Source organism: Elephantulus edwardii, unplaced genomic scaffold (assembly GCF_000299155.1).
Source record: "Elephantulus edwardii isolate Elephantulus edwardi_28Jun2011 unplaced genomic scaffold, EleEdw1.0 scaffold00420, whole genome shotgun sequence".
NCBI lineage: Eukaryota > Metazoa > Chordata > Mammalia > Macroscelidea > Macroscelididae > Elephantulus > Elephantulus edwardii.
Genome location: NW_006400170.1, coordinates 838,748 through 851,918, shown reverse-complemented (window position 1 = coordinate 851,918; position 13,171 = coordinate 838,748).

Genomic DNA, 13,171 nt, shown 5'->3' with positions numbered 1-13,171 from the left:
GAGTTCGGCCCTTTTGATTTTCCAACTCCAACTCCTTGCACATTAGGTTGACAGCACAACTCTTTACTGCTCAGCCACCAAAGCCTCAGCCTCAGAAACCCAAAGGAGCCACCACAAGTGAAAAACGGCTAACTTGATGGCAGTGGGCTTGGTTGGAGGGTTTCTATCTTTTCCCACTCTGTTCTTTTATCCCTCATGTCCACTATGTATTCTCTTATTAAAGTCATCCACTAAATGCAAGGGTCATCTCAGAGCCCAGTTAGCACAGTACCATAGGAACATGACAACCATGTTGAATTAAGTCATGTTGACCTGAATTACTTGAAAAAAGACAGGCAACAATGGCCAGTCTCAGTAAATTGGATCCTAGTTAACAGAGTCACATTTCGGGTTTGCATGTCCATGAGACGCTGAGGCTCTAGAAATAGTACACAATTTACTTGATTCTGATTGTTGCTAAGCTTTCTGCTGCTATTATGAGAAGTAAGGCTAGAGGCAGCCATATTTTTCTACGTGTTAAATCACCACTTTCAACCAGTCTGTGAAAGGGTCACTGATTCTTGCATTCTCTGCTAGTTCATTGGCCAGGGTTTTTCATCTCTGTAGGGCTTTTGTTATGGTTCCATCAGGAGCTGTGCTGTTAGGAATGAAGGTACAACACTTATCTTTTAGCATCACACATGTACCTCTTTTTTTCTGCCAGCATTATGTCTAAAGTTTTCTTGTTTTCTCAGGTTATTTGACTGGTGGCATTTACCAGGCCAGCAAGAACGTTCGTTGGTTACAGTAAAAGTAGTTGCTGTAATCTACATTTTATTTTACTGTAGATGATTAGAAGAGTGTACACTCAAACCCCGCAGCTATCTGAGTCCTAGCTTTAAACTCATTAGGAATTCCTCTAAGGAATTTGTTAGAGCCAGTATAGATGTGTAGACTGAAGGGTCTAGAGAGGGGTCATTGCCTGGGATTCTTTAGTATTCTCTGGCTCCTCTTGGAATGTGAGGGCAAGAGGACTTGCCAGCTGGGCCAGAGCACACATCCCAGTCTAATCAGATAGCAGAAAATCTTGGAAGTTCCCTTGTCCACAATAATATCAGACATGTGCCTTGGAGTGTTCTGAGGGCCTAATAGCTGTGACTCCTAGGATCACCAGTGACGTTTTGTAATGGGTGCAAGTTTTAATTATCTTCCTGGCCCTGCGAACTTTTCTCCCTACCTTGAGAAGCAAGAAAAGCGATTCATCTGCCTTATAGAGAGTGAAGGGACCACTCTCAGGTCTAACTTCTGCAGTTCAGTGAAGAGCAGTGGCACGCCTCTGCAGGAGTCATTTCTCTAAGCTTTTTGCCCTGGTGTAGAGTTATTATGCAGTGTGTTTTCGTTGGCTTAAGTCGAAAGGGAACCACCTGTGCTGTTGTCAACCAGATGCACATGCTTACCTGTCGCTCTTGTACTATTTGCTCTATCCCACCCAAGCATTTACTTTACTAAATCTTGTCTTTATTTTTAATGTCTGCCTTTTTTTTTACCTTAATCACGTCTACCCTTTTGCAGTCATTATTAAGTGATTGGGAGTTATCATCAGTTGGTGACATAGCAGTGGCTTAGAAAGCAGGTGTTAGGACAATTGTTAGTTTGAGCTTCAACATACTAAGAAAGTCTGTGATCGTTACATTGTCCCTCAATGCCTGTGCCTGATTAGTAACAGATGATTATTGATTCAAGGTGGCTGGGGGTTGGATGAACCATAATAAAGGGTTGCACTTTAACTTGTTAAACTTGGGGAAGAGAGTTCATTCTTACAAAAGTGCATCTTTTTAAAAAAGTATTATTCTTTACAGGGATTAAAGGACAACAGACTTTACGTCCATCCCCCAGGTTGGGTGATCTACTTAAGTTGGGTACCAACTGTTGACTCAGCCGAGACATGGTAATACAGTAAATCTGTATTTGTTCTACTCCTCAGAGTCTTCTTAAGGACATAGATGTTTATCTCAGTTTGCTAGCTGTCTTTGATAGGTTAAGTCTTTCCATGACACATGGCAAGCACCAAACTTGAAGAGAATACAGCTTAATAACTGATTTGACTGGTAAGTGAGTACTATTCTCTTCTTAATGTAATAATCTATTTTGACTTATTCGTAGGAGTAAAGCTTCATTATCGTGAGAAGGGTAGTTGTGGACAATTTGGCTCTCTTCAGAGATACTTTGAAGGGCTCTGTCATTTCTCTCTTGGTGGGGGAGTTTTTGTCAATTGGACCTTTCGCTTGAGTACTGTGAGTTCACCCCTTCACTGTGGTTCAAACCGCTGCCTCCTTGGTCAACAGCATTGCCTATACTGGGCCCTCCCGTTTCAACTGAAGTTTTTCTTTTTCCTAGGTTTTGATCAGAACCAACTATCCCAGCTAAAAGGGATGGTCCATGAATTCGAGGGAAGTGGTTTGGGTTAGGAGTCCTTTTCACAAAAAGAGATGAAAGAGCTCTCACATAATTCTTCAGAAATTGATCCTTGGTGTCCATGGTGGACAGGTCTGTGGCCCTATGCAGATAAGGGAGCAGGACTTCCTGTCTTAGAAGCACAGGGTGTTTGTAAAGAAGAGGAGAAGAACAGTGAGAATGGCAAGCTTTTTCAGTACATTTTCTTTTTTCTCTAGGTATTTTGGTTTGGCGATTGGGTTTCAGTTTAACTGCTCTATCCTATAGATAGCTTGTCTTTATGGGCTAAAATTATTTCAAAAAATATATTCTCTATTAGTTCTTTCTAGACTCAGGCCTATAATGATTTTAATTAGACAGCTGTAAGCTATCAGGGTTTTTTTTTTAAGTGGTAGGATAAGCATTAAGTATTCTAGCACTTGGGATTCTTGGCAAAGAAACAAATGCTGTATAAACAAAATGAGGGCGATAAATGGCTCAACTCATCTCACCCCAGCATTTAGAATCTATTTACCTCTGGCTTGGAAAACATTGGTATGGGGATAAAAGGAATTTTTTCAGAATTAATCTTTAAAGTATTTTAGAATTTAAGGGAGGGGGAGAGCAGGAGCAGAAACTCATGGTCACTTTCTTTTTGTTTTTATATATTGGTTTGCATACAAAATTCATATCCATTGTGTTTCATTCAGAGTGGGCAAATGGAGAATCTAGGTTTGTGGAAGAACACTGTTGGAACCCAGGGCACTGTCTCTGTTCCTCTTCACAACTGGTGAGTCAGTTTGTTCCCCTGACCAGGGTTGCTCCTCATGCAGGGGAAGATGCCTTCTAGCCATCTTATCTTGAAGGAATTTGCCAAGAAGTTACCTAGAGTATTGGCTTGACAGGTGTTCAATAAATTGAATCTGATTTCAGTTTACTGAGTTGTTGTTGTGCTGTCGAGTCTTTTGCGACTCCCTAAACCGTGCTCTATCCTGTGCCAATCTCATTGCCTCTGAAACACCCATCCCGATTACCCCAGTCACTGAATCAATCCACCTCATCATAGAGGGTCTTTCCCTCCTGCGCTGTCCCTCTACTCTACCCAGCATGATGTCCCTCTCTAAAGACCTGTCTCTCCTTACAATATGTCTGAAGTATGTCAGACGAAGCCCCAGAATCCTTGCCTCCAAGGAGCAGCCTGGTTTAATCCTCTCTATGATGAATCTGTTTGTTTTCTTGGCAGTCCATGGTACATTCAATACTCTTCTCCAGCACCACAGCTCAAAGGCATCGATTCTCCTTCTATCCTCCCTAGTCATTGTCCAACTCTCTGATGCATAACAAGTGATTGCAAAAACCATGGCCTCTATCAGGCAGACTTAGTCTCCAGAGAGACACTGTTGCTCTTGAGTATTTTGGAGAGGTCCCTAACCGCAGACTTTCCCATCACAATACGTTTTTTTATTTCCTGGCTACTGGTGCCAAGAGTGTTGACCGTGGAGCCGAGCAAACTGAAGCTGTGAACAATCTCAATCTCTTCGCCATCCATCCTGATGCTACCGATTGGTCCAGTGGTGAGAATTTTTGTCTTCTTGACATTGAGCCTCAGTCCATATTGAAGGTTGCAGTCATTGACCCTCTACAGTAAGTGCATGAGGTCCTCCTCAATTTCAGGGAGCAAGGTTGTGTCATCTGCATAACGCAGATTGTTGATAGATCGTCCACTAATCCTAATAGAGCCTCCTAGAGCCCTGCCTCTCAGATAACCTTCTCTGCATACAGGTTGAAAAGGTATGGAGACAGGACACATCCCTGATGTACACCCTTCCCAATTTTGAACCATGCAGTGTTGCCCTGCTCTGTTCTGATGACTGCCTCTTGGTCCAAGTATAGATTTTGCATTAGCACGATTAAATGTTCTGGGATTCTCATTCTTCTCAGAGTCAGCCACAGTTTGTTATGATCCATGCAGTCAAATGCCTTTGCATAATCAATGAAACACAGATAGACATTCTTCTGGTATTCTCTGCTTTCAGCTAAGATCCATCTAACATCAGCTACAATATCCCTAGTATCACGACCCCTTCTAAACCCAGCCTGGACTTCTGGCAGTTCTCTGCTGATATACTGTTCCAGTCGTTTTTGGATAATCTTCAGTAGAATCTTGCTTGCATGTGAAATCAATGATATTGTTCTCTAGTTTCCACAATCAGTTGGGTCGCCCTTCTTTGGGATGGGAACAAATATTGACCTCTTCCAGTCAGTTGGCCAAGTGGTTGTTCTCCAGATTTCTTGGCACAACTTAGTGAGCATATCCACGGCAGCATCTGTTAGGTGAAATATGTCAATTGGTATACCATCTATTCCGGGGGCCTTATTTTTTTGCTATTTCCTTCAAAGCAGCTTGAACTTCTGCTTTCATCACCATAGGCTCTGGCTCAAATGTTATTTCACTAAATTCTTCTGTATCTGCCAATTTTTTCGGTACAATGACTCAGTATATTCCTTCCATCTTCTTTTGATACCTCCTGGATCATTTAACATTCCGCCTAAAGCATCCTTGATTGTAGCAACTCGAGGTTTGAATTTGCTCTTCAGTTACTGAGAGTGAGGCTTTATTAAGTAATTTTGCAATATCAGGCACTCAAGCCCAGACAAAGAAGCTAATTGGTGTTCCTCCCACGTCCTCCCTGAGAGTTTTTATCTCCTACCTCATAAGCCCCTCCCCTGATTCCTCACCAACTGAACACTAAGGAGTATACATTCTTTCCTGTATGTTGCCTAAGTCTTATCTCCTCTGTTAAAACCTCCTTTCCCTCCATCTTTCCTTTCTCCCCTTGTCTGAGAGGTTTGTGATCTGACATGTCACTTTGTATTTCCTTTAAATCAACTTGTGACTCATTACCCAGCTTTTGCTCTCTTTTACCCTGAAGATGGACCAGGATAAAGTTTATTTCTTACACTTCTCCATCATCACCTTTTAAGCAATATATTGATCTGGATGCAGGCCAGGAAGTCTTCAATGGCTACCTTAGCCTTAGGGAGAGTTCATAGCCTTGGGATTAATAATAATAGGGCATGACCAAATGATTCTGGTTCTTCTTCATTTGTCCTTTAGAAGTTATGCTGAAAATTTACAGATTTAATAAGTCTAGGCTTTTATCTTGCATAATATATGAAATTGTTGTTGTTATGTGCCATCAAGTTGCCTGCAACTCATAGCGACCCTGTGCATAACAGCTCTGAACCCTGCTCTATTTTGAGCCAACCTCACTGTCTCCGACACACCCACCCCCATTACCCCAGTCACTGAGTCAATCCATCTCATCAAGTGTCTTCCTCTCCTGCTCTGTCCCTCCACCCTCCCAAGCATGATGTCCCTCTCCAAGAACTGGTCCTCCTTGCAACATGTCCAAAGTATGTCAAACGGAGCTTTAGAATCCTTGTTTCGAAGGGGCAACCTGCTTTCACCCTCTCCAGGATGAACCTAGTTCCTGAATAGAGTGTGTGTGTGTGTGTGTGTGTGTGTGTGTGTTAGTTTTAAGATTTCTAATGTTCCTTCACACTTGATGTATTTAGATGTTCCCCTCCCAGAAAATTCCGTGATTTTTAGAGTGATTTTACTTTGTTCCAAAAATGACCATGATTTAGTAGATTTCATGTTTGGGGGTGGGGGAGGAATATGACTTTTCCATATGTTCCCTAAATAGAGGTGGAAAAAACAACATGACATTTTATTGGGAAAATACATGTGTGGCAAAAATTGGCAAGATATTACTGTTAAATAAGAAAAGTAAAATTCTTAGGGTTTTCACTGAAGAAGATACCTAGAGAGAAGTAAACAGCAACAAACCACAAAGTTTACTATAATTTTCAAATATTCATCCAAAGAATTCAGGTTGTAGCAATAGGCTTTGTCAAACCTCCTGTCCCCAGAGTTGGGTCATAAAGCTACGCTGTGAAAAAGAGTTGGTTTTTCACAGCCGAACCATCACATAACTTGGTAATCCACAATTAAAGTCTGCAGAAGGGCTGGAAATGGATGCAAAAGGTCTCCAGGTTTTTAGCTATCTGAAAAGCATTTGCAGAGGATATAGGGGCATCTTCTTGGTCCTCTAGAAGTTACAAAGGGCAATCTGAAGAAATGATCTACCTAAAAGTAGATCTCTTGTTGAGAATAGGACAGTAAGTTAGTAAAACTGCAAAAGACTCTCCTATTACTCCTTGAGGTCTGCAAGAGTGGATTTGAAGCTGTTCCCTTGAGAATATATAATTTTTAGAGAACACATTGTGCTGGATGGGAGAGACGCAATTTGCTGGGATGCTAGTTGTTCTGGAAACACCTTCTCTGTCCAGGTCAGATTCAGTTAGATTAACAAAATGTTAATTCTTTGAGACTCCAGGAACAGGGATAGCTGTGAAACACAAATATTTATCTGTCCAGAGTCTGATAAGAAATGCAGCATCCTGTCTCTGCTCTCCATTCCTTTGTGCTTTTGTGTGACTCTGTGTTTGGAGGGAAGCCTCTGTCTGGTCTGGTTTTCTTCTCCTAGTGAGAAAGGAGTAATAGAAAGAGGAGAGACTCACTAACAGGCACAGAGTCCAAGGAGCTTCTGTAGGTCTGGGGAGCAATTTTTCTACACAACAACGTTCTGAAACTTTCTTTAGATGACATCTGTATGGTCTCCTTGTCTGTTTTTCTTTGACTTTTTCTATGCAGAAATGGAGAACAGAAACTTTTTCAGGACTTCCAAGAAGGTTCCATGGTCACTCTGGGATGTCCTTCAGTGACAACAGATAGATGTTTTCAGGAAGTTCTTTCTACTATTGAACTTAAATCTCTACTGTTCTGTGTAAACTCCTTTTCTTTCAGTCCTTTCATAGTGGGTGTCAACAAGTGAAAAAGCAATTCATTTCCACTACGCAGCCCTCCTTTATTCTGCTTTGAACCATCTCTTACATTCTCCAAAGACTGACCCAGACAGATGTGAATCAGAAAGCATCATGGACTCTACTGAGACCAGAAATGGAGTCAAGACATAATGAGCTTAACCATCACTCTCTTTTTAAGTTGGAGTCTCATTAAGTAGCCAATTGAGTGCATTCACTCATGTTTCCTACAGTGGTACTGTGAAATCTAAGCACTAAACTCCCAAGCCATACTTAAAAGATTTTTTTTTCATTTTTAAGCAGTGTTATAACAGAAATAAATACAACTTGACCTTCTTCTTGATGCTAGACCCTGAGTTTAAATATGAAATTTCACTTTCAGGTCCCCTCCTCTTTCAGGGATGTCCTGTTCATCGAACCACAAGATTCTCAAGGGGTCTCTGCCAAATTAGATTTGAGCAAAAAGGAGTAGTTTGGTTTAAGTTGTTCTGTCAGTGTGAAGTGCATATTCTGCAGCATGAAGAAGCAAATGGGAAATAGTTAAATGGATGCAGATTGCATCAAGTTAAAAGGGCTTCCATGTCAAATAAGCCAGATGGCTTCTCTGTCGTGACCTAATATCTTTTTAAGTTTGATGTACTTTCTTAATTAAAAAGTTTACAATGATCAAAAAGCAAGGGTAACTGTAGAATGTGAAGTGTTTGTTAAAAATGCATTTTTTTAAAAAAGGAAGAAAAGCTGAAGTAAAAAATTTTTGTCACATATGACTTTACTATATTCCAGCTTCATTATTTCTGCAAGATAACAAGCTGTAAAGATGAGGTGTGCATTCTTATCTTAAAGGTAACCTTGGTTTCTGTATGGTTGCTATGAGTCCCAAGGGACTCAATGGCACATAACAACAAGGGAGCACTGGTTCAAATCCACCAGGTGCCACTTGAGAGAAAGATGGGCAGTTTCTTCCTGTACAATTTTAAAGCCTCTGAAAATTTGTTAGAGAGTCAGCAATGGCTTGGTTCCAACTTGATGGTGGTTGTTGTTGTTATTATGTACTGTGAGATGCTCGTGACTCATAATGACCCTATATATAACAGCTCTGAACCCTGCTCTATCCTGTGCCAACCATATTGTCTCTGACACACCTACCCTCATTACCTCAGTCACTGAATCAATCCATCTAATCCAGGATCTTCCTCTCTTGTGATGCCCCTCCATCTTTCCAAGCATTATGTCCCTCTACAAAGACTGGTCCCTCTTTGCAATACGCCCGAAGTACAGCAGACAAAGCCTTAGAATTCTTGCCTACAAGGAGCAGCCTGGCATCACTCTCTCCAGGATAAATCTGTTTGTTCTGGCAGTCCATGGTCTATTCAATACTTTTCTCCAGCACCACAGCTCAAAGGTATCAATTCTCCCTCTATCCTCCCTAGTCATCAATAGCTTTCTGATGCAAAGCAAATAACTGCAAAGACTATGGCCTGGATCTGGTGCATGTTAGTCTCCAGACTGACATCATTGCTTTTCAGTACTTTGGAGAGGTTCCTGACAGCAGGTTTTCCCAATGAAATTTGCTTTCTGATTTTGTGGCTGCTGTACCAAGTGTTGACTGTGGAGCTAAACAAACTAAAACTGTTAACAATCTAAATCTCTTCACTGTCTATCATGATATTGCCAATCAGCAAAGTGTTAAGAATCTTTGTCTTGTCTTGTTTGTTTGTTTGTTTGTTTCTAGAATCTTTGTCTTCTTGATGTTGAGCTTCAACCCATATTTAAGGCTACAGTCCTTGACCCTCTGCAGCAAGTGCTTCAAGTTCACCTCAGTTTCAGCAAGCAGGGGTCATGTTATCTACATAACACAGATTGTTGATGAGTCTTCCTCCAATCCTGATGCCACATCTCTCCTCACAGAGTCCAGCCTCCCGGATGATATGTTCTGCATATAAATTCAAAAAAGTATGGAGATAGGACACATCCCAGGCACAGACCCTTCCCAATTTTGAACTATGCAGTGTTTCCTTGCTGTATGCTGATAATTGCTTACGGTCTAAGTATAGGCTTCGCATAAGCATGTGCAAGTGTTCTGGGATTCCCATTTTTCTCAATGTTAGGCATAGTTTGTTGGGATCCACACAGCCAAATGCCTTTGCATAGTCAAAGAAACAAAGATAGACATTCCTCTGGTACTGTCTGCTTTCAGTAAAGATCCTTCTAACATTAGCTATAATATCCCTAGTACCATGGCCTCTTCTAAACCCAACCTGCACTTCTGGAAGTTCTCTGTTGATATGCTGTTCCAATCATTTTTGGAGAATTTTCAGCAGAATCTTGCTTGGTTGTGATATTAACAATTAATTCCCACCCTCTGTTGAGTCACTTTTCTTTGGAATGGGAACAAATAGCGATCTCTTCAGTCGGTTGGCTAGGTTGTTGTCCTCCAGATTTGTTGGCGTAACTTGATGAGCGCATCTAGAGCAGCATCTGATTTTTTAAATATGTCAATTTGTATACAATTAATTCCTGTTTTTGCCAATTCTTTTAAAGCACTTTGAACTTCTTTCTTCATCATCACAGGCTCCTGCTCATATATTGTTTCATTAAATTCTTCTGTCTCAGTCAATTCCTTTTGGTAGAGTGACTACTCTGTAAAATCCTTCCAACTTCTTTTCCTAGATAATTTCATATTCTGCCAAAGCATCCTTAAGTATTGCAGCTTAAGGCTTTAATTTTTCTTCAGTTCCTTTCGCTTAAGAAATACCAAGGAAGTTGGCCCTTTTGATTTTCTGATTCCAGCTCTTTTGACATTTCATTATAATACTTTACTTTGTCTTCTCATGCTGCTCTTTGAAATCTTCTGTTCAGTTCCTTAATTTCTTGATGTCTTCCCTTTGCTTTGGCTTTTTGGTGCTCGAGGAGGAGGACCTCATGCACTTGCTGCAGAGAGTCAAGGACTGCAGCCTTCAGTATGGACTGAGGCTCAATGTCAAGAAGACAAAGATTCTCACCACTGGACCAATTGGTAGCATCAAGATTGAGATTGTTCACAGCTTCAGTTTGCTCAGCTCCACGGTTAACACTCTTGGCACCAGCAGCCAGGAAATAAAAAAATGTATCGCAATGGGAAAATCTGCTGTTAGGGACCTCTCTAAAGTACTCAAGAGCAACATGTCTCTCTGGAGACTAAGGTGCACCTGATACAGGCCATGGTCTTTGCAATCACTTGTTATGCATCAAAGAGTTGGACAATGACTAGATAGGATAGAAGGAGAATTGATGCCTTTGAGCTGTGGTGCTGGAGAAGAGTATTGAATGTACCATGGACTGCCAAGAAAACAAACAGATTCACCCTGGAGAGGATTAAACCAGGCTACTCCTTGGAGGCAAGGATTCTGGGGCTTCGTCTGACATACTTTGGACATGTTGTAAGGAGAGACAGGTCCTTGGAGAGGGACATCATGTTTGGTAGGTTGGAGAGACAGTGCAGGAGGGGAAGACCCTCTATGAGGTGGATTGATTCAGTGACTGGGGTAATCGGGATGGGTGTGTCAGAGGCAATGTGATTGGCACAGTATAGAGCAAGGTTTAGGGCTGTCGCACATAGGATCACCATGAGTTGTAAACGACTCGACGGCACATAACAACAACAACAACAAGTGCAATATTTAGAACTCATCTGACATCCATCTTGCTGTTTTCTTTCTCTTCTGTCTTTGTAATGACCTTTTGCACTTTTAATGGATGATACTCTTGATATCCTCTCACAGCTCGTCTGGTCTTCACTCATTAGTGTTTTAAGGCTTCAGACATATTCCTGAGATGGTTTTGAAATTTGAGTGGGACAGCTGATGGTACACAATAACAAGCACTTAGCTAAGATGTGGCATGAGGGTCAGAGGAAAACTTATCAATAATTTGTATTATGCAGATGACACAACATTGCCTGCTGGAAGTGAGGAGGACTTAAAATATCTTCTGCAGAAGATCAGTTACCACTGCCTTCAATATGGGCTACATCTCAACATCAAAAAGACTAAAATCCTCACCACTGAAAAGATAAACAGCATCATGATACATAAAGACTGAAATTGTCTACTATTTCATCTTACTTGGATTCACAATCAACTCCTTTGGTCCCTGCAGTCAATAAGTCAAAAGTATTGCACTGGGAAAGCCTACTGTCTGGGATCTCTCCAATGTACTGAGGAGTAATATACATTTAAAGACTAAGGTGCATCTTATTCAAACAATGACCTTTCCTATTACTTGCTACGTATCTGAAAGTTGGGCAATGAATAAGAATGACAGAAGAATCAATGTCTTTGAGTTGTGGTGTTGATAAAGAATAAAGAATACTAAATGTCCCATGAATTCATAAAAGAACAAATATGTCTTGTAGAAAGTGAAACTACAGGGTTCCTTAGAACAATGGATGGTGAAACTTCATCTTACATACTTGGGAGTATGTTGGTAGGAGGGGCCATTTCTTGGAAAAGAGTATCGTACTTGGAGAGGTAGAGTGTCAGTGAAAAAATAAGAAGACTCTCAACAAGATGGATTGACACAGAGCTTGTAACAATGGACTCAAATATATCGGAGACAATCAGGATGGTACAGGATGCTCCTAGAGCCTAATAGAAAAATGGTATGGGCTCAGCCTCGGGCAGAGCTGGGACTGGCCAGGGGTTTGCCTGGTGAAGAAAATAATTTCCCTGATCCCAGGGAAGTTATGAGGAGTCAATGGGTGGGTCAGAGCTTACTTATAAGCCAGCTGCTAGTGTGGACACGGATGCAGCCCAGGTCTCCCAGCCACTTTGAAGACATACCATCTGGCCATGCTTCAGTGGTGACAACCACTGGCTCCTCAATCAATGTTTTCATTTCATTTTGTCCTCCAGTCAGTGTTGGAAGTACTTCCTCTTTTCCTTTTAAACTCAGAATTGAATGAATAGGAAGGAAAGTAACCAGATTACTTCCAGGTTTACTCTGTAAGGCTTTGTTTTCTTATGTCTTTTGCCTCTTTACAGGCTTTATTTTTCCCTGAGATGGTTTTGATCATTCTGCTAACACAGGCATCACAAGGCCCGGGAGCACTCCCTAAATGGGAAGCCTGAAAGTAATAATTCCTCCAGGTGTTCCTCCTTAAGAAGCTTTGAGCATGTCATGTGACTGACCCCTGCATAACCCTCTAGAAAGACGTCATCCTGAAAGGGCATGTTCAGGGATTACTGAGCACCTAGCCAGATAGACTCCATGTTGGAAAAGGAACATCTACAGTGTGTGTTCTGTGATGCTTAACCAGAAAGACATTATTTTAGAGGTGAGCTGCATATGTCCACCAATTGCAATAATCTTTCCTTTTCTGAAGATAACCCAGCTTTTTTTTTTCTCTCAAAAAGTGTCAAATCCATGGAAGCAGCCCAAATGTCCAATAACAACTGAATGGATTGAGAAATTGTGGTGCATTCACACAATAGAATACTATGCAGCACTGAGAAGCAATGATTTTGAAAAATACTACATAACTTGGGAAAAGATAAACAGCATTATGCTGAGTGAACTAATGCAGTTTCATAAGGACAAATAGTGCATAAGACCATTATTGTAAAAATAGAAGGATAACCATTAAAACATGTATGGAAACTCAAGAGGGGTGGAGGAGTGGAGAGCTGAGGATGAGTATGGGTGAAACTACAGGGTTGCACAATTTGGTGGGTGGGGGGGGACAGGGAAGGATCCTGGTGAAAAGACAGGGTAATGATGGATGGTCACCATCCAATGGCAATTAATTTTATAAAACACAATGCATAAGAATGATTGTACAAAACATGATGTGAATGAAGAATAGTGTGAAACACAATGTATAAACTTTGTA